General features: G+C 50.3%; 1 protein-coding gene across 9 annotated transcripts in view; it reads right to left on the bottom strand.

Annotated features, from left to right (window-relative positions):
• Positions 1–20293, bottom strand: part of ATXN7L1 (ataxin 7 like 1) — a 235713-nt gene that overhangs the window by 58213 nt on the left and 157207 nt on the right. Inside the window, exon 1 of one of the 9 annotated variants that reach the window (XM_004739554.3) lies at positions 18119–18201. The exons of 5 other annotated variants lie outside the window; for them this stretch is intronic. The gene's annotated coding sequence lies outside the window, so the exon portion shown is untranslated. 3 more of the 9 variants (XM_004739555.2, XM_004739556.3, XM_004739553.3) reach the window with 3 other exon arrangements.

Below are 20293 nucleotides of genomic sequence, written 5' to 3'. Positions count from 1 at the left end.
TATTTCTTGGTTTTTAGTTCCATAAATTCTCCTCAAATGACCAATTAGAAGAACAAGTTGTAAAGGAGAGAATTACTCATCAAAACCTGAAGATAGCCCTTTACCCTTAAATGTGTGATTTTGAATTGTAATAAACAGATTAAAGCAGTGTTTCCTATTGAACTATTCCTTATTGTTCAGACAGGAGTAAATGTATCACTCTTTCAAGGTACCCCACAAAGAGACCCGTACTTCTGTCCCCTGAGCTTCGAGAACAAGCTTGGCAGCCTCTGGTACGAGCAAGAAAGGCTGTGTACGGATTTAAAGTGGGGAGCTCAGGTCACAGTGATCAGAGCCTCCCTTAGGAGGCGAGCTGCACACTTCAGTCGGTGAAGCTTTTGAAAAGGGGGAGAACTGATGTCCTGGGTAGCGCGGAGTGAGTAGATTTTTCAGAAAGATCCAATTCCTATTCAATCGGTGTTTCTCTAGTCTGGGATGACCCGCCCGTGGAGAACTCACATGGTTTTGTCTTTTGGTGGAGAGTGGGGTGGGCTGCTGATAGAAGCAGACAGGGTCCCGGTTTCTCGTAAAAAGGTACTCTGTGCGGGGGCAATGTCCTTGGGTAAAGCATTCCAGATTTATGACAATAATTCTGATGCGAGTCCTCACCTACCCTGGGCTTATTTTTTTCTGTTTTGCTCAAGGGTCAGCCTAAGGTAGATCCTTATAATTATACTTATTCCACCTGCCCTGCCCAGGAAGAGTTTATAGAACACTGAATTTTTTATTCACTATTAAAATACATTACAGACTTTTACAATTTTTTTAGAGAAAAATTCTTTTTCTCCAATTTTTCTTTCTTTCTTTTTTTATTTTTATTTTTTTTATTTATTTGACAGAGAGATCACAAGCAGGCAGAGAGGGAGGCAGAGAGAGAGAGGGGGAAGAGCAGGCTCCTCGCTGAGCAGAGAGCCTGATGCAGGGCTCCATCCCAGAACCCTGAGATCATGACAGGAGCCCAAGGCAGAGGCTTAACCACCTGAGCCACCAGGCGACCCTCTTTCTTCGTTAATGTAAATAGATGCGTTAGCAAAACGGCAATTAATTGCTGTTTTGGATTATTCTTTTTCAACTACCGTTATTCTATTTATATCCTACTGATTCTCATATACCGGTCACCGGTCACTTAAAATGGTTAGGTAACAGTCAATCATTGCTCTATATTATTGAGCCACTTTTTAAGCCATGTGCTTACTATCTGGTTTTTGGGTTTTCTTTTTTGGCTTTAAAAAAAAATAGTAATTTATTTAAAAAGTGTTTTAGGATTATTTCTTTGAGGGATCGTTTCCAAAGCAAAAGACTGCAACAGTTCATCACTCTTACGACGCGTTTCTTTCTGGACAGAAAGATCAAACCCATCTACTGTGCTAAAGCTAAATACGAATAATAAAAATAAATAAATAAATAAATAAATATTGCACTTACTACTAAAGTGGAAACAAAGTCACTGTGAGAACACCCGTACGGAAGTAAGTTCAAGAACAACGTCTGTGACTGATCTTGGCTTAGCAACCTCTGGTCCCAGCCCTCTGTCCTCTGGCCAACACTACTAATAATTTACTAAGAAAGTCCCCTGTATCAGGCAGTCTACGAAACTTGATTTCCCTTGGAGCATTTAATTCTTTCAATTCCCCAAGAGAGGTATTATTACTAGCTCTCTGCCACAGATGAAAGGCATGAAGTTCAGAGACAGGACGTGCCCGAGGTTACAATGCTAGAAAACATCAGAGCCCGTGGTCTGAGCTCTACCACCTGACAATCCTGGAAGACGGTGCAGTGGACAGGGGCAGCCTGGAAGATCCCTAAGGACCCCCACCCCGCCCCGCCCACCTGTATGGGCATTCCTGCACGGCACTCCTGCTCCCTTAGGAAGAGGAAAGAGATGCCTTTTAGGTCCTGGTCAGCAGTCCCACGCCCACAGCCTGAGGCCCCGGCCTGGAGGAGCTGGGGACCCCAGGACCGAAGACCAAATCCTTTTACTTGTTTTGCATTTCTGCCACAAGAAGTCCAGACCGTGGTGTCAGCAGCTAGGCTGACCACCTGCTTCACCTACAGGCCTTAACCATCCAGGTGTGACTCCAGGGCGCCCAGCTGGAGAACAGCTGAGTAGCGGGCTTGCAGACATCGCCTCCCAGCGTTCTGGAAATCTCTGGTAAGTGTGGGGAGCCTGGTGTCTCCACAGTCCTTTCTCTCCCTTGCTCTCCACTGGCTGGAGGCACCTGGTCCTTGAGCAATTCCATTTCAGTAAAAATTCGGACCTCCCCCACCCCATGCTTATTCACTGAGATATTTTCATACTCACAGCATCAATATCTTGCATTGAAAGCCTCAGCGCAGATGCCTCATTGAATGGCTGAGCCAGCTACCAACACCCAGTGTGGTTCCCTATACCGGCTTTAGAAAGAAACTGTCTTGAATTTTCCAATATGGCTTTTAGGGGACCCATCCCCTCCCAGGAGACTTTGAGCACCGCTGTCACCTGTGGCCTTCACGGTTGTGTCGGCTCACTCAGGCTCAGGCTTTCTCACTCAGCAGCGTGGACTCTCTTTCGGCCCCCAGCTTGGAGGGCAAGTGCTTGGCAGATGATGAGCCCGGCTCCGTTTTATCAATGGATTCCATCTGCAGTAGGAGCCGCAGTCGGGATGCTGTCCATAAAGGACAACTCGGAATTCCAAGTGACCGTCTTCCAAAAGAAAACTGGAGCTGGAAGGTAAGGGGTGCAGCACGGACCCCGGCACAGGAAACCTGTCACCTTCCCTGCGTCCCGGCCCCTGAGGCAGGTAGTCTCCGGTTTACAGCCATGGACACGAAGGCAGCCCGAGTTAGAGAAACTTGTCTAGAGTCACAAGGCAATTAAGAGGCAGAGTGGGGGCTAGAATCTGAGCCTGCGGTCTCATTTGCCGCGATGGTCGTTAGACACTAAATGTAGTGCCATGGTGGTTAGGGGAAGTGTATTGACCTGGTGGGATATTCTCAGCAGCGGATGAAATGAAGACACAGCAAAGTCAAGGGACTGTGGCAGGCAGAGCCGTGTCTTCTGCCAGAGTGCTGTGAGCCCCTCTGGAATGCCTCCTCCCTCCTCAGGCCAGAGGACCTCTTTAAAAGATCCCAGGGCCGGGGCGCCTGGGTGGCTCAGTGGGTTAAGCCTCTGCCTTCGGCTCAGGTCATGATCCTGGAGTCCTGGGATTGAGTCCCGCATCGGGCTCTCTGCTCAGCAGGGGGCCTGCTTCCCTCCCTCTCTCTCTGTCTGCCTCTCTGCCAACTTGTGATCTCTGTCAAATAAATAAATAAAATATTAAAAAAAACAAACAAACCAAGGCCTGAGCGGAAGTGCTCCCGAAGGCATGGGTGCCTACCACCAATCAGCGTATACTGGGTCTTCTTTACCCTTTTCACCTCCTACCCACTGCCAGCCAGCGGGCAACGTCTGCAGCACCTAGACAGATGCCACTGTGGGCTGGTGGGTCGTGCCAGCTTGGTTCTCAAATCCCTCCAAGCTCTAGCTGGGTTTCTTGGTCATCTGGTCACTCTGTCCATTCATTCAGTCAGGAAGAGAGATGGCGCTCCTGAGTGCCTCTGTGTCAGGCACCGTGCAAGCTACTTTCCTGCCTTCCAGCTCACGCAATCTACCCAAGAGCCCGACAACAGGATGCTGTTAGCCTCCTTGTTATAGACGGGAAAATGAAAGCTTGGCAAGGTTATGAAACAGACCAAGGTCATGCAGCCCTTGCCATTTGAGAGGAGAGCCCATGTCCACTCAGCCCAAGCCAACACTCTTCCCACAGCACGCCACCCTGCTTGGACGTTCTCTTCCCCTCTACACTGCAGCAACGCGCTTCTCCCATGATTCTTCACAAAGCATTTCCCATTTTCAGAGCTGGCCTGAGACACAACTCTGAAGCTAGAGAACTTGAGATCCTCTTTATCTCCCCCGTGAGCTCTTCCCTTTCCTTTTCTTGGTTATTTATACTAAGGTGCAAGTTTCTGGCATCACCTCCTGCTGGGCATGATTTGGGGGAGTCCCAGGGACTTTCCAGGGCCCTAAAATACTTCCATCAGTCCTCAGGGGTGAACCCCAGTCCTCAAGAGGCACCAAACCTAGCTCTAAGAAAAAACCACAGCAAATAGAGACCTCTGGGGAAACAAACTCACGCAGACACTGCTGGGGTACTTTCAAGGGATGACATTTCTCTGGAGACCAACCAGTGATGATAGCAAGAACCAAACAGGAATCCATAGCCTTTGATCTGGTAATCTGGTAACTATAGTCTGGAAAGCAGACCTCAAGGAAATCATTCGCCCCTTCCCCCCACTGCAAAAAAGTTCAAAGATAGCCTCAGTGTGGCACTGTTTACAATAGTAAAAAATATCACAACTGACCTGAATGATCTATAATAAAACAACTGAAAATGACAGGAACAAGGTTCATTATTATCCCAACCTAAGGAAAGGTGTATGTGAGATCATGTGCCCAAGCCCACAAGGAAATCACAAATATCACAAATCATGTGTAACCATGAATCATTACTTTACAAAAACAAAAAAAAATGTAACACACACACTCCCATCTATACGAATACATAATGTAGACGGATGGGGAAAAAGACAAGGATATAGGATGGACTGCTTAATAGGGTTAGTTTTGTTACAGCTGTTTAAGTCCATGTAAGACAAAAAAATCAAAAGGAACAAAAACAACTACGAACACATCCTTAATCTGAGAGGGGGCGAAGGAGGGCGAACAGGTGCAAATACAAAGGTAGGAAGGAGTCAAACGTGTTTAAGTCACCCCCGTTCATGTGTTCATTCACATGTAAAGCATTTCCTAGGCACGACACTGTGTGCCACACACTGGGATGGTCGCGACGAGATATTGTCATTGCCAGAGAGTTCCCTCAGGATGGGGGACACTCCAGATCCCGGGCTGGCCACCACGTGGTCGCCCTGAGTGGTGGAGGAAGGTTGCTGCCGGCAGGACCCGAGGACTAGCCCTCCTGCCTTGTGGGACTCCGCCTGCAGCCAGAGCCTCGATTCTCTTAATAATACCAGGCCTTTTGTTGTCCCAGTTGTCCTCATGTGATCAGAGCCAACACGGTAGTGGAGAGGTTGAGAAGTTCCTCTGTATGGTACTAAGTCTTCCATCAGAACGACTGCTTCCAACAACCACCCAACAGACCCACTGCACAAGCTGCACGAGTCCAAACACAAGAGCCTCCAAAGCTTAGGCGAAAACTAGTGGCTTCCAGCTGTTGGATTCTACCTTAGGCTGGCACAGCTAACCTCGTCCCCGCCCCAGGGTGCCACAGGGACAGGTGTGACAGGCAGCTGGAAGCTGGGTGAAGCAGGAGGCATGGACTGCTGTGTCTCTGGGGAGAAGATATTCGAATGGGGATTCCCAATGTCTAAAACACCTGAACGGCTGGACCGAATCTTCCCATCAGTGGCTTTTCCCCAGCGGCAAGTGCTTAGAGTCCTTGTCGCAGGCATGCCCTGTCCACACCCCACAGGAGGTGGGGAGGATCCTGCAGCAAGAGGTAGAGAAAGGGGCCAGGCCATACCCCTATCTCTGGGACCACTCGGTGCAGCAAGGCCAAGGCCCCCAAATCTGTATTTTTTTTTAAGGTTTTATTTATTTATTTGACAGAGATCACAAGTAGGCAGAGAGGCAGGCAGAGAGAGAGGAGGAAGCAGGCTCCCTGCCAGGCACAGAGCCTGATGCGGGGCTCGATCCCAGAACCCTGGCATCAAGACCTGAGCCGAAAGCAGAGGCTTTAACCCACTGAGCCACCCAGGTGCCCCAAATCTGTATTTTTTAAAAGTCCCAAGGTAGTACCCATTGGGTGGCTCAGTCGGTTAAGCATCTGCCTTTGGCCCAGGTCATGATCTCAGGGTCCTGGGATGGAGTCTCATATCTGGCTCCCTGCTCAGCGAAAAGCCTGCTTTCTTCTCTGCCCCTCCCCACTGTTCCTGCTCTCTCTCTGTCAAATAAATAAATAAAATCTAAAAAAAAAAAAAAAAAAAAGAAAGGTACTGAGGTGATTCTCATGCTCTGTGCCAGCTTTGGGAGTCACAGGAAATGTGCACAGACACTGCTGTCTTTGTAATCGGAAGGATCTGGGCTCAAATCCCAGACCTGTCACCCATTAGCTCTGTGACTGTGCAGATAATGTACAGTTTTCTTACCTATAAAAATGGGAACAACACTGTCCACGTCATAGGGTTGCAAGCAGGCAGGTGCCCCCCCCCAGACACTAATGCGCCCTGTCTCGCCACACATCTCATGCTGTCATCCCTGGCTGACTGGCCTAGGCGTCCTGTCATTGTCACCTCGAGGGCAGGTGCCTCGTTCCCTCTTATCCCTGGCAGTTGGCCCTGTGTCTTGCCCTAATAGGCACTTGCTGCGTTCAGCATTGAAGAAATGAGTGTTGGGAGGATTGATGACCCAAAGGAGGTAGCGACCAACTCACTTACTGTGATAAGTGCCAACTCACTTATTTTAAGTTCCCCATCCGCATGAAAACGTCGACTTTTTTTAAAATACAAGGCATAGCCTTACTAAGTGGGTAGCTCCTTCTCCCTGCCCCTGAATTAAAACGATTCCATGTACAAGAATCCTCTGGGAGCACGCTGTTGTAAAAAAAAAAAAAAAAAAAAAAAAACAGGCTGAGGAAGGAGAGGCCACCGGGACTCGATTTGTCTCTGTCCTGACCTCCAGTCTCCAGAGTGCAGGGTCACAGCCTCTTCCAAGAGAAGCTGCGAGGTCTCAGCTCCCTGTGAAGCCCACGGCGGCACCCAGAACCACTCACCCCACAGGCTGCCGGGGTCCTGCAGCAACCACTAATAACGGAACCACTTCTGTTCTCCTTGGAGTGGCAGTTGGCAGTGGCAAACAGGAAGTTGTCTTGAAATAGGGTGTGGTTGTACCCTGTCAATATGTGCGTACAGAGACACACACTTGTTTTGTCTCTTCCCAGCCCCCTTCTGTTTGCCCCTGCCCTCCTTCTTCAGGAGTGGAAGGTCTGAATTATTTTGGGGAGAACAAAGCCTTTGTACCTGATTGAAGATCACCCACTGACTACCACATGCGCACAAAAACCCCGGGCAGAAGGCTGTCTAACATAGATGGAGGGTCTTTCTTCCGACCGTCAGTCACTTGCTTGTGGCAACTGAGTTAGTGGCTGTGTGTGTGAGCCGGTATGAGCTTTCTCCTCTACGTCACCGTGGGCACACAGGAAACAAAACCTGAGCAAGAAACCAGAGCAGGTACCCTGCCAGCCACCCCAGGGAGCCGGCCAGCCTACCCGGGGTAGGGGGGTGGGGAGCTGGCCAGCAGCGTCTGCCCAGGGCCCGCTGTGGGCACACCCAGGACAGAGGACCCACCCGCCCCCAAGTAGGAAATGGGAAAAATCACAAGTCCCGAGTGTCAAGTGATTTTCAAAGTTCGAGGGCAAGAGACCCGAACTATTTCTTCATGCAAATTACATATAAAAATGACCAAACTGATGGCCGGGGAAGTCTATGCATTAAGTGAGCTGCGCAGAGGTGCAGAGAAGAGGGGGTGACGAGTGGGTGAGGTTCCCGCGGCTAGGGGAGGTGTGCCAGAAAATTTTCCACTCCACTCCTTCCCAGGCCCCGAGGTTAGCGCCTCCAGAAGGGCTGTCCAAAATAGACTGGTCCCCAACCCAGCCTCCTACTCCTGACCTCTTTCTGAGGCAGCTCCTTTCCCCCCGCATGCCTCAGCCCTGTCTGGGGCTCCGGCGCCAGCCCACAGCCCCAGAGCGCGGTCTGTGCTACACCTCGGACTTGCTAAATGGATCGTGGGCTGACAGCACGCTCCGCCTGCCGGGCTCTCTCTTCCGTGACCTGGGCCCAGCCCCACGCCATCCTGTGTGGCAGACGGGCCCTGTGCTCACACTTACACATCCCGGGGAGACAGCCTTGCCGTTTGGATAAGGAGGCTGAGCCAGTGACACGCTGGGCGACGCGACTCGTGGGAGCCGTTTCCTGGCTCCTGGCTGAGGGCCCTGGCCAGTCAGAACGCACCACTTCCCCTTTAAGAGAGCACGCCCAGATGCGATTAGGGAAAGGCAGAAAGAAAAGCCCGGAACAGTCAGGGCTGTATCCCGAATTTGGCAGATGAACTTGGGTTTTCCTGAACTGCACTCACAAGGTGGTGTCAGAGGCCGTGGGCTCCCCTGGGGGCTGATTTGAGCAGTCGGTGTTTGGGAAGGGTTGGTTGGGTGGGTGGGTGGGCCTGCCACAACCCCCACCCCCACCCCCATTCCCTGGCTTGATGGCCACGTGCAAACTGCATGGGTCCGGCTCCCGGAGCTGTCCGCTCAGGCCTGGTTCCGGGCCGCCTGCAGGAGCTCAGGCCTTTCCACTCCTCCTTCCCCCAGGGCCCGTCCAGCACGCAGGGCAGAGTCCACGGCAATGCCTGGCCCCGTGCTTTCAAGAGTAGAGACATCGTTATAAAGACTGAAAGATACTTTTGTGGGACATTTTAACCACTAATTCCAGAGGGGAGTTTTCACTCATTCCGGCTATTAAGGGAGTTCATTCCTTGAGCTTGGCATAGAGACTGGTGGGGAAGATGACGGTCCGAAAAAAACCCAACAGTTCACAAAAGGCCAGGTGTTGCAGAATTCCACTGATAAGAAATATCCAGAATAACAACAACAAAAAGAAATATCCAGAACAGGCAAATCCACAGAGACAGAAAGCAGATCAGTGATTGCGGGGGTGCTGGGGAAGAAGGCAGCGGGGACTACTTAATGGGTATAAGGGCTCTTTTGGGGGTGACGAAAATGTTTTAGAACTAGGTAGAGGCGATGGTAATCCAGCATTGGGAACAAACTCACTGCCACGGAACTGTATGCTTTAGAAAGTGTTAGGTGAGGGGGCACCTTGGTGGCTCAGTCGACTGAATTCCCACGGCTCTTCGTTTCAGCTCAGGCTGTGATCTCAGGATTGTGAGATCAAGCCCTGGGTCAGGTTCTGCGCTCGATGTGAAGTCCGCTTGAGTCTCCCCCCCCCCCCAGCTCTCTCTCCCTCAAATAAATAAATAAATCTTTAAAAAATTGTTAGGCGAAGTTCACCTCAATTAAAAAAAAAAAATCTGGTGGCAAAGTGCATTTTGGGCAATTTTATGTTCTACTGAGATCTCTGCTGTGTTCCAACATTTTTTTTAGTAAAACCTGGTTACTAACTAATAAATCTAAAGTCAATCCTGGCTGAGGAACATATGCCCTCTAATAAGAATTAAAAACAAACTTCTAAGAGACAAAGGGTTTACAAGCCACGGAAGTACAGCTCTATGGAGAATTTTCAGCCCAGGGGAAGACAGTATCCTCTCAAACAAGGCCACATACATGAAGCAGGGCCTTCCTGCCTTTTCAAGACCGTCCCACGTTGGGACCATTCCCTCAATGGCTTACCAGCATAACCGAAGCCGGCCGGAGGGAGTCTCCTGAGGAGAATAATTCAAGAGGACGTGACTTCGGGCCTCTGGATTCTTGGCTCCCTTTCCTCTCTTAGAGTTTCTTCCCAGAATGAAGGAGAACTCATCAGTTTCTGACAGGTAGGGTGTAGTACTGGTTGGCCAAGCAGAACTGGTCTCCACAATTCCATTTCTTTGGGATGGAGCCAGTGGGAATGAGGGAGTGTGAGCCGACCACCGACCTGACCCAGGTTCACTGGAAGGAGCGTCCGGGCCTCCTTTCCAGGTTACTTGTAGCTTTGCCTAGAGACAGGCTGCCTGTAGTGGGTAAGGCTATGAGCCTTCTCTGCTGAACCCTAGGCCAGTAGGTCAAGGGCCCATGGGTACACTTCCCACGCTTAGGGGACTGTCAAGAGGAGGTCTGCAGGATGCTGCCATGTTTCACAGATGAAAGGGCAGGCTCTGTGGCCCAGGAGCCCTACCCTTTCCAGAGACCAATGTGAACAGCTTTCCTAGTCTCTGCTGAGTTCCAGGATAGCCCACGGGGCAAGAGCTGTGAACAGCTTCCTGGGGTCAACTCTCCCAGAACCCTTGATCCTTCTGGAGCACCTTCCCCTGCTTCCTTCACCCTGTGCTCTCCTATTACCTCCGGCACCCAGGGAATGAGTTGGTGGCCTACATTCTCAGCAAACAGATGGTTTATGATAAAAAGATGCAATATTTACCTCTACTGCTCTAACGTTAGAACCTTAATTCTAAATACAAAAACAGGCAGGTTCGACCCAGTTAAGAAATGGGCAAAGGTCTTGAACACAGACATTTCTCCAAAGGAGATATGCTCACGGCCAACAAGCACATGAAAAGATGCTCAACATCATTAGTCAGTAGGAAGCAAATCAAAACCACAACGAGCTCCAGCCTTGCACCTACTAGGGTGCTGTATATAAAAAATAACCCAAAACAACCAAAATGTAAAATGACAAGTGTTGGCAAGGATGTGGAAAAATTGGAACCCTTAGGCACTATCAGTGGGACTAAAATGGTGCAGCCTCTATGGAAAACAGTTTGGGGGAGCACCTGAGTGGTGCAGTCAGGTGAGGGTTTGACTCTTGATGTTGGCTCAGGTCATGAGCTCAGGGTCATGAGATCCAGCCCTGTGTTGGGCTCCACGCTGGGCACGGAGCCTGCTTAAGATGCTCTCTCTCCCTCTGCCTCTGTCCCTCCTCCCGCTTGCACTCATGCTCCGTCTCTCAAAAACAACAAAAAAGAAAGGAAACAGTTTGGTAGTTGCTCAAAAAATTAAACACAGAATTATCATAGAATCCAACAATTCTGCCCTAAGGTATATACCCAAAAGAACTGAAAACATGTGCCCAAACAAATCCTTGTATACAAATGTTCATAGTAATATTAGAAACAGACTGCTTCAGGATATCAGGGCTGGGGCGTGTGGGTGGCTCAGTCGGTTGGGCATCTGCCTTCGGCGAGGGTCATGATCCCTGGGTCCTGGGATCGAGTCCCACCTCTGACTTCCTGCTCTGTGAGAAGCCCGCTTCTCCCTCCTCCGTCTGCCTGTTGCTCCCCCTGCTTACACTCTCTGTCAAATAAATAAATGAAATCCTTAAAAAAATATAAAATATAAAGGATAACTCAAGAGTTACTTTCAAAACCCTTCTTGGAATCACTAAAAGGATGTGATTTTTAAAATTAAGTAATTATTTATTTTAGAGATAGGGACAGAGAGAGTAGGGGAGGGACAGAGGGAGCGGGAGAAGCCGACTGCTCTAAGTGGGGAGATTATGACCCTGAGATCATGACCTGAGCCGAAATCAAGAGTTGGTTGCTTACCTAACTGAGCCACCCAGGTGTCCCTAAACGAGGTAATTTTTAAGTTAAGGGAATTAAGGTGGTCAGTAGGAGACAGCTCACAGGCACTCCAGGATAGTTCTCAAACAAGGCCAATTTGGGTCCACGAAGAAGTGTGAATTTACTTCAAACAGTATCACACATGCGCTTGCACACAAACACACACACACACACACACCAGACATTGAGGCACAGTTCCCCTCTGCCAGCCCCTCATCTCTGCTACAACCGTCATTTCCATCAGAGGGACTGTCATTCCTGTGACGGAATCATCATTGCCACCAATGATGGCATCTTAGACCTTGGCGTTGGGACAGAGTAACAGACTCCCAAGAGGCAAGAAGAAGCCCCACAGATAATAACTCTCTGCTAATCCCTGCCAGCCCCCTCTTGGGACTGTTGTTGCCTCCCTAGCACTCTGGCCGTGGGGCTGCCCAGCTTGGCTTCTCCCCTTGGAGGCCTGATGTGCATGGCGCCTTCCAAGCGTGCACCAGGTGGGACAGCACGGCATTTCCACTGGCTGTTGGAGCCTCCTCCCCTCCTTGAGCAGCTCTGCAATGTTGCATGTTAATCCCATTTCTGCTCTGTGGGAGTCACCTTGACCCAGTCTTACTTCCCTTTCACTGACACTTTGCCAAATACTTGCTCCTTGAAATCTTTCTCCCGGCTAAACACCCCAGACATCTTTTTAAATCATACCTCACAAAACATCATTTTCACTAGTCTCATCTCTGGGCTGTCTTCGGCTCTACTGTCGGTCCTTCATAAACTGTGGAACTCAGAAGAGAGAACTGGGGTCTGATGGGATCTGAGCAGCTTGTAGCTGTCCATCCTGGACATGATCCTTCTATCCACACAGCTAGAGAGCCAACCTCGATTTCTTAATTTCTGATAACTGTATCACCCCTAAGTCTTATTTCACACATGTTCTTGCCACGCCACGAAGCCACAGGCAACCTTTAAAAATGTCATTGGGTTAGTTTAGTCTGGCCTGCTGAAATCGTTTTGGACCCTGATCCATTCACGTATCCGTTCTCCCTCCCAAATCTGCCACCTGCAAACTAGAGAAGCCTGCCGCCAATACCATTCTTCTTCCAAATCCCACAACGCGGAGGAGGACGCGGCCAAGTGTGTAACTGCATCCCCTAGAGTGACCATGATCCGTGAACAGCACTCTTGGCCACTCAGCGCAGGTGTGTCACTTAGCCCACATTTCTTCATCTTCCCTCGGAAGGATCTCATGGGCAACCGAAAAACGGGGCTAACAACCCCCATCTTCTTACCAGTGGTGGTAAAGGTCATAGAGCAGGGCATTGCACAGAGTGAGCAATCAAATGTTGCTTTTATAACTGACAGGAAACACGATTTAAAAAAAAAAAACCCAACTACCTGGTTTTCCCATTCTCAAACTACCTCCTTTTTTTTTTTTTTAAGATTTTATTTATTTATTTGACAGACACAGAGAGAGAGGGAACACAAGCAAGGGAAGTGGGAGAGGGAGAAGCAGGCTTCCCGCCGAGCAGGGAGCCCGATACAGGGCTTGATTCCAGGACTCTGGAGTCATGACCTAAGCCGAAGGCAGACCCTTAACTGACTGAGCCACCCAGGTGCGCTCCCAGACTACCACCTTACTGGCAACCAAATACAGACATTAGGCAGCTGAAATCAAGAGAAGGAGCACTGGAGTCCAGGAGCTGGAGTGTCAACCCCGGCTCTCCTTCCAGAATTTCCATGCTCTGGGGTTAACCATACTTGTCCTCCCAGGGCTATAAGGAGGAGTCAATGAGATCAGGCACGTAAAAAAAGGTTTAAAAGTTGAGTCAGGCTATGCAAACATAAAAGAGTTTTATGATTACTGCCGTTATAAATAACCCAGACTCCCCCCCACTTCCCTGGCAGAAACCCGCCTGTTAAACCTAGGAGGAACCAGTAGCAGCGTTGAGGCTGCCGGAAGCTGGCTTTTCAGCACGGAGCAGCTGGATTGCTGCAAGGGAGCAGACGCCTGACCTCCTCTCGGGACAGCAATCCCCTTCTTCCTTGTCTCCGACCAAAATCCAGGCTGGCTCACAAAGGGTAATGGATCCTCCCACTAGCCTGCAGGAACATCGTTTCTCCATGGTGGAGACCCGAACTCGAGTCATCTGCAGCAGGAACCCAGTACGCAATGAAGGGCTGGGAGGGTCGCTCCTAGCTCCTAGCTCTCCTCTCCTAGCTTCCCTGTGGCTTGAGCAAGCATGACCACAACTCATCCGTGAGTTTCTGAGTGGGGCGGCAGTTTCCAAGAACACCAGGCTTTCGTCTCTGCCATTCTCCAGGTGGGCCCCCAGGAACCCCACTCTTGCCTTGGTTGAGGGTGGGTACCTTCTGAGGGAACAAATGTTTTTTACCGAAGAAAAAGACCTTGGGGTAAGTTTTGTGTGAAGGGCTATCAGGGGGCCACCTGCTGGCTCCTAGCATCTCAGGGTCAAAGATGTCCCACAGCAAGGGAAGAGGGAAGGACATGGACGGCCACCCACAGGCCCTTGGGAAAAGAGCAGCTGTTGAAATGGGAGACATAACTGGCTAAATTTTCCTCTCCCAGCCCATGTGAGGCTGGGTTCCCAACTTCCAGAGGGAATGAACACTGAGGGCAGATTTAAATATATATACATAATTGTTGGCAAGACACTGAGAGGATCACGCCAACGAATCTATTCACAGATCAGGGAGTCTGCCCAGAAAGGCACCGGGAGGAAGAGGCCTAGAAGGGAAGGTAACACTTTGTCAGATGATTTCTGGGTCCCAATGGTCTACCAGCTACCCCTGCCCAGACCACCCCTACAACAAACAGCCTTCCTCAAGGCAGGTGAGCTGCTGAAATCATCAAAAAATTATCACAAGACACATGAAAGCTTACTCAGACATTCACCGCCACTGGTGACTTCTTCTTGTGCCTTTGAACATATTTTGTCTTTTTCTCATTGTGTTCCCTTTGACTGTGCACCCACACAGAGAGACGGTGCCTGGTTCTCTACACTCCTATGTGCAGGAACAAGGCACAGATGAACCTCGACATCTTGCTGGTGCGGAAGTGCTCTGAGGCAGCTAAGGAATGGAGCTATGGTGGCACCAGGCTCAGTGCACTGGCGCTTTGGGCTGAATTATGTCGCCCCCAAATCCGTATGTTGAAGTCCCAATCCCCAGTATCTCGCAATGTGACTGGATGAATGGGCAGATAAGGCCTTCACAGAGGTGATTAAGTTAAAAATGAGGCCAGTGGGGGTGGGCTCTATTCCAGGAGGTCTGGAGCCCTTTGATACAAGAGGGACAACCTGATGAGGAGACAGCAAGACAGCCATCCGCAAGCCAAGGAGGGAGGCCTCCAGAGAAACTGAGCCTGCCAGCACCTTCATCTTGGGACTTCCAGCCTCCACAACTGTGAAAAAATAAATTTCTGTGGTTTAAGCCACCCAGGCTGTGGTACATTGTTATGACAGCCCTAGCAAACTCATGCAACTGATTTACCTAAAAACCCTCGCTGTTCCCCAGATTGGAGAGAAAGAGAAGAGGACAGAGGGCAGAGTCCTAAGCTCGGAAGCAAAGGATGCTGTGGAGCAAATGGAGCTTCTTCCTTAGTCTGAGACGTGCCACTTTGATGGCAAATTGTAGCAAGGTCCAAGTGGGGACAGTCTATTGGTCACCGAGGACTGCCAAATCCTGCCTTCTCCGGTGGCCCGAGGCTTAGGTACCCCTAGGGCCACAAGCATCTGGGGTGAAAGAAGATGACTAAGCCACCGCTGAGGAGTAACCAAACTCTGCCTAATCTGTATGTCATGGCTGTTGTTCCAGAAAAGGATAAGACCTAGGGGATGATGAGTGGGCTAGCAAGTGAGGTGGCCACCTGCAAACTCTCCTAGGTTTGACAAACCAACTCAAATCTGGCCCTGAGAGGGTCACGCCAACTGCTGCCTTTGGCATTGGGAATTGGCAATCCCCAAGTCTGCCTGGATGCCTTGGCCCTCCCGAGCCTCCAGGACCCTGCCAGACCCTGGGCTTCCCAGTGAGTGTGCGGCCCAGCCAAACCACTCCTTAGGGGCCAGGAGTGGACCCCTAGGGGGACCCACAAATGCTTACTGCTGCTAAGGGGCCCAGACACACCAATCAATAATCAATCCAACCAAGGCTCTCTCCAGGCGGGCGGCAAGGATCAAAGCAAGGAAGGAGGGTATTTGAAAGGTTTTGGCAGGCGGATGTCTGGAGGGGCTGGGAGGGGCGGGCGTGCTCTGCTCAGAGAGGTGGACAAAGGGCTGTGCCTGCACTCTCTCAAGGATTCCAGAGTGGGCGGGACTGGCTAATCAAATGCAAAAGCCTCAGGGCAGGAAGACTAGGAAACCTTTCCATTCTCTAGCTCCATCAGAAAGGCCTATAGGTTCCCTCCAGGTCCCTTCATTCACTCTGGCCGTGAGGTTATTTACCCGGAGGAGTGGGAGCCCCCATAATCACCGCTATCTGAGAGCATACAAACCAACACACACTTTGGGCCCCTTCCAAAGGCGAGCCTCAAGTCCTCCCGCAACCCCGCAACCTCAGTACAGGAGGAGGAAGAGGGAAGTGTCATAGGGACCGCATCCTTGGGGGTGGATTAGAATCACGCGGGAACAAAGGGGCTCCTCACTTCTGCAGTGTGGTTCCTGGGGTTGGATGGGCAGCGGGGAGGGGGAGGTCCGAAAAGGGGCAAGCCTGGCCCCTCCTTCAGCCTCTTTCTGCTGGGACCCAAGGGTTTCTCTTGTCCTTCACCAGCTTGGCGGGGCTACTGTGAGGAAGCAGAGGGCACGCTCTCAATTAAGAGAAGCCGGACAGCCTCATCATCGTTGTCTGCAAGGTGAGAGGCCAACCAAACCAAACCAAACCAAACCACCACCAAGAAAACTGCACTCTGCAACAGATTAGAGAAACATGGAGGAGAAAAAGAAATCGGCTCCTGTCCTTGCTCAGCAGTTACTACGACGCCGCATTTACTACCTTGAAAATTTCCGCCTCAACCATCCATTCTCATTTGCGTGTGCGAGTCGCTGATGGTAGGTGTGGGAGTCGCTGATGGTAGGTGTGGGCCTGTCTGCGAGGGACCCACGGACCAGGGCCGACTTCCCGCTCCGAAGGCCTTTCGCACTGCCCACACGATGTTTACTGTTTCCTTTCTTCCTCCCTCCCTCCTGATTTGTTTGAAATATTTAGCCCGAGGCACAATGAATTGTCTCATTTACAAGCGTTCCCCAGGACCAGGAGGCTGGGACTCCGCACTCTTTACGCTGGAGAAGGTGCTACTCCCCATGCAAATTCCAGGAGCCTACGACCCAGAGATGGGAGGTGCTCAAGGTACGCTATCAAGGGGTGATTTAATTACACAGCCATTCAGTGGGCAAAGCAGGGCGATTTCCAGCCAGCTGTGCTAGTAAATATTATGGAAGCCCTTTCAGAGAGTTCATTCCGGCTTAGTGATCTCAAGCGTGCCCAGATTTCCTCCTCATTCCTGCACATACCCACCCCACAAAGATGCCACCGGAAGGTGCTCCCCACCCACCCCCTGCCAGGGCCAGAAGATCCAATGGATAATGCATTCGCTGGGATGCCACCTCGCCGTGGATTAGGACTCTTTTTTTTTTTTTTAACGTCACGAACCCCCGAGGATCACGGACGCGCAGAGAAGGACAAACTTTGTTAGCCATGAACTTTCCAGAGGCCGGTCCTCTTCTGCCCCTACACCGCCCCCCGCCCCTGAGCCCCTGCTCTCGGTGGGTCCTGCCCGGTGGCCTCTGGGCAGGCGGCGGTAGCCGGCGGACCCGGCTCCCGTGGGTGGGACAGCACAGCCACACAAACCCACTCGGCCCGTGTGAAACAACACCCAATCACTGCATCCACCCTCCTAGAGCGCCCCGGAGGAAATGGCATCATGACTTTCATTTTGCTCCGTTTCTGACCGACCCAAGGAAAACAACTCGTCCTAAGACAATCCTCGGGGTATCCGATGTCAGGGGCTGGGCGGGACGCTCCGGAATGTTATCAAGTGACCTCGAGGAGAAATTAATTTTCAGGAGCTAAAATAACCGCCTGCTGCCCAGGCACGGCCAGTTTCCCTCCCTGCAGACGCGGATTTTCACTTTCCCCAGCCAGAACAGAACACACTCCTGCACCCCCGTTTCTTCAGAAAAGTCTATAAATAACCGAGGATCAGCAAAATTATGCAAAACACCCTGCTAGGAGAAGAAATGTAAACTAAAACCACTTACAGAGAGACTCAGGCTGCCAACTTAATCTGATTCTACGACGACTGTAAACATGTTGTACTTTTGGAACCTGAAGAGATCCACATTAGCACGGATGCCATCACAAAAAAAAAAAAAAAAAGAAAAAAAGAAAAGAAAAGAAAAAAGAAAAAAACAAAACAAAACAACAACAGCTAAACAACAAAAGCCCACCCCTGAAACCGAGCAGCACAGTCCGGCGCCCTGCACGGTCCGGACCCGCGGTGACCAGCTGCGGCAGCAGCAGCGAGCCCGGCTTGCACACGCCAACTGTTTTGACTACGGGCACTTGTTAAACACAGAGTTTCAGGTCCTACCAGTTGGACACCAGAAGTTCATAGAACTGACCCGGTGCCAAGAACAACAAGCACAGAAAGCGAAACGGCTGCCTCGTGTGCCGTGTTTTTGTTAACTGTTTATGCAAGCCCCAAAGCGATTGGGGAACAATTACGAATAAAGCCGAACTTAAAGAACAAAAGCAAAAGATTACCACCTTGAAGGAAATGGAGATGTTGGCAGATAAAGGACAGACGTCAACCTAGTTTATCGGTGGGGTGGGTGGGGGGTTTTCGGAGAGAATCAGTGGGGGGGGGAGGGGCAGATGTCACATGACGAACTGCCGTTATTAGGAGGAACCGGGTGCTTCCTCGAAGCATCTTTTACTTTGAGATCTACTTAAGAGATGTCGCAAATGCTGAGGCCTCGGTGCACATCTGGGGGTGACTGGCGGAGGCCCTGGAATTTGGAAGTTGGCAAATCCCATAGGAGGAGAAAGGGGCGTGCTGAACAGAGATTTCAAGACACAGGAAAGGGACTTCCAAGCGTCCTGCTCCGTGATGTGAGATCGCCGAGCCACTCAGGAAGCAGACGCAGGAGCCTGCGTCCCTGGTTTGTTTCTGTCCTGGTCCTGAGAAAGGTTTCCCTGCCCTCTTTGGGTTTAGGGTTACTGGGGTCAAGCTTTCACCTTCATCCGGGACTGTACTCTGTGTTCTTTAGGTGACAGTGAATAAAGTATTTTCAACTGGCAAAATAAAATAAAAAGGAATGTTTACATCACCTGTCTAACCAGGATTTCCATTTCTTCTCCAGAATGCATTCAGCACCATCTCAGGTGAGAAACAAGACAAGAGAATTAATCGGATTGTCTGAGGATTTGAAAAAGTGAATTCCAAGAGAACTGGGGTATAGATGTAAGAGTGAGGAATTTTAAATTGCAGAGTGGACTCAAGCCCTCCTCCCATTATCTATCTACCTATCTATCATCTACCATCTATCTATCTCTCTTTCTAAGGAGATTTCAAAATGCAGCAAGCAAGCCTAGCTAAGACAATCTCTTTTTAAAACGGGCTTGGGAGGCCATAAGGGAAGGGGAATATTTGCACGTGCTTATTGTAGGAGCCAAGAACTTTTAAAAAGAGCGTTTAGCCAGCCCTCAGCCGGGACCTAACTTCCTCCTCAAGACACCTGAATCATCCTCACTCTTCATCTCAGAAAGAGCCCATGCAATTAACATGGTTCAGTCCCTTATTTATATATTAACCTGACCAATCCCAGCTAGCCTAGTTGCAATGCCTCCTTGGCACAGAGGACCTAAATGAGGACTGCACACCTAGCCCTACCCCTTCTTTGTCTTCCTTAGGACAAGGTTGCGGTTTCTACCTGAATCTGTGTCTCCTAAATTCCAACTCTAGCAGCACAAGTGAATGCCTGTTGGCTTAAATTTTCATGACTTCTTTCTTGGTCCACACTATTTATCTATCATCTATCATCTACCTTTGATCTGAAGAATCCAGTGTTGCCACTTTCCCACTCCAGAGGGTTAGGAAAAAGCAATGAGTAAGTAGAAACAGGTTGTTGGGATAACCACTGTGACTTAGGCCAGATTCGTGTTTATTCTGGAGAGTAAATGTTGTTCCTCTGGTTCTGGGGGTCAGCAGTGTGATAGTGGACACGAACCCACTTGGTGGCTACGAGCCCACATTTTATTACAAACTAGATATAGAAATAGTTTCGTTGTGATCTGAAATGGAGCCCCCCACCCCCACCCCCTGGAGCGAAACACAGCAGCTGCCAGACAGAGACACATCAAGAGAGAAAAGCAAAGGCGTCCAAGACAAAGGAAGGAGCTGAGGAGGAAGACGGCAGGGGGTGGGGGAGGGGAGAATGGGGGAAGGGCTTTCGTGGGAGAGAAGGATCTGGTCGGGCCCAGGGGGTCTCCAACCACCTCTGGGCTCTGGGTTGGCAACTGACTCTAGAGAGTGACCCCAGAACTTTTGCAAGGCGTGCCCTGCACATAGAGCACCATGGTTTACGGGTCCCCTTCAAGCTCGTTATGTTATTTGCCCCTCAGAGACATCCTGAATGGTCAGGTCCTGAGCAACGAAGGAAGCAAGCTGAGGCCCAGTGAGGCCTACCAGCGAGAAGACTTGCATGCCGCGCTGGTGCTTTCTATTCGCAGAGCACTTTAAAAGGGGCAGGGTTTATCCTTCCCATGTCCAGACAAGTACACCGAGATTCTGGGGAGGCCACAGGTCATGTCCAAGGCCACACTGCAAATAATATGCAGCACTGGGTCTCCTAATTGCTCATCTAACCTTTCTTGCTTACCTCTACCATGTTCCCAGAACACTTAATGATTGACCCAAAAGGCCACCAACATGGCTGTATT

This window comes from Mustela putorius, unplaced genomic scaffold (genome assembly GCF_011764305.1).
Source record: "Mustela putorius furo isolate JIRA1106 unplaced genomic scaffold, ASM1176430v1.1 tig00003845_pilon_pilon_pilon, whole genome shotgun sequence".
Taxonomy (NCBI): Eukaryota; Metazoa; Chordata; class Mammalia; order Carnivora; family Mustelidae; genus Mustela; species Mustela putorius.
The sequence above is the reverse complement of the archived record's forward strand: the minus strand, read 5'-3'. Positions and strand labels throughout refer to the sequence as shown.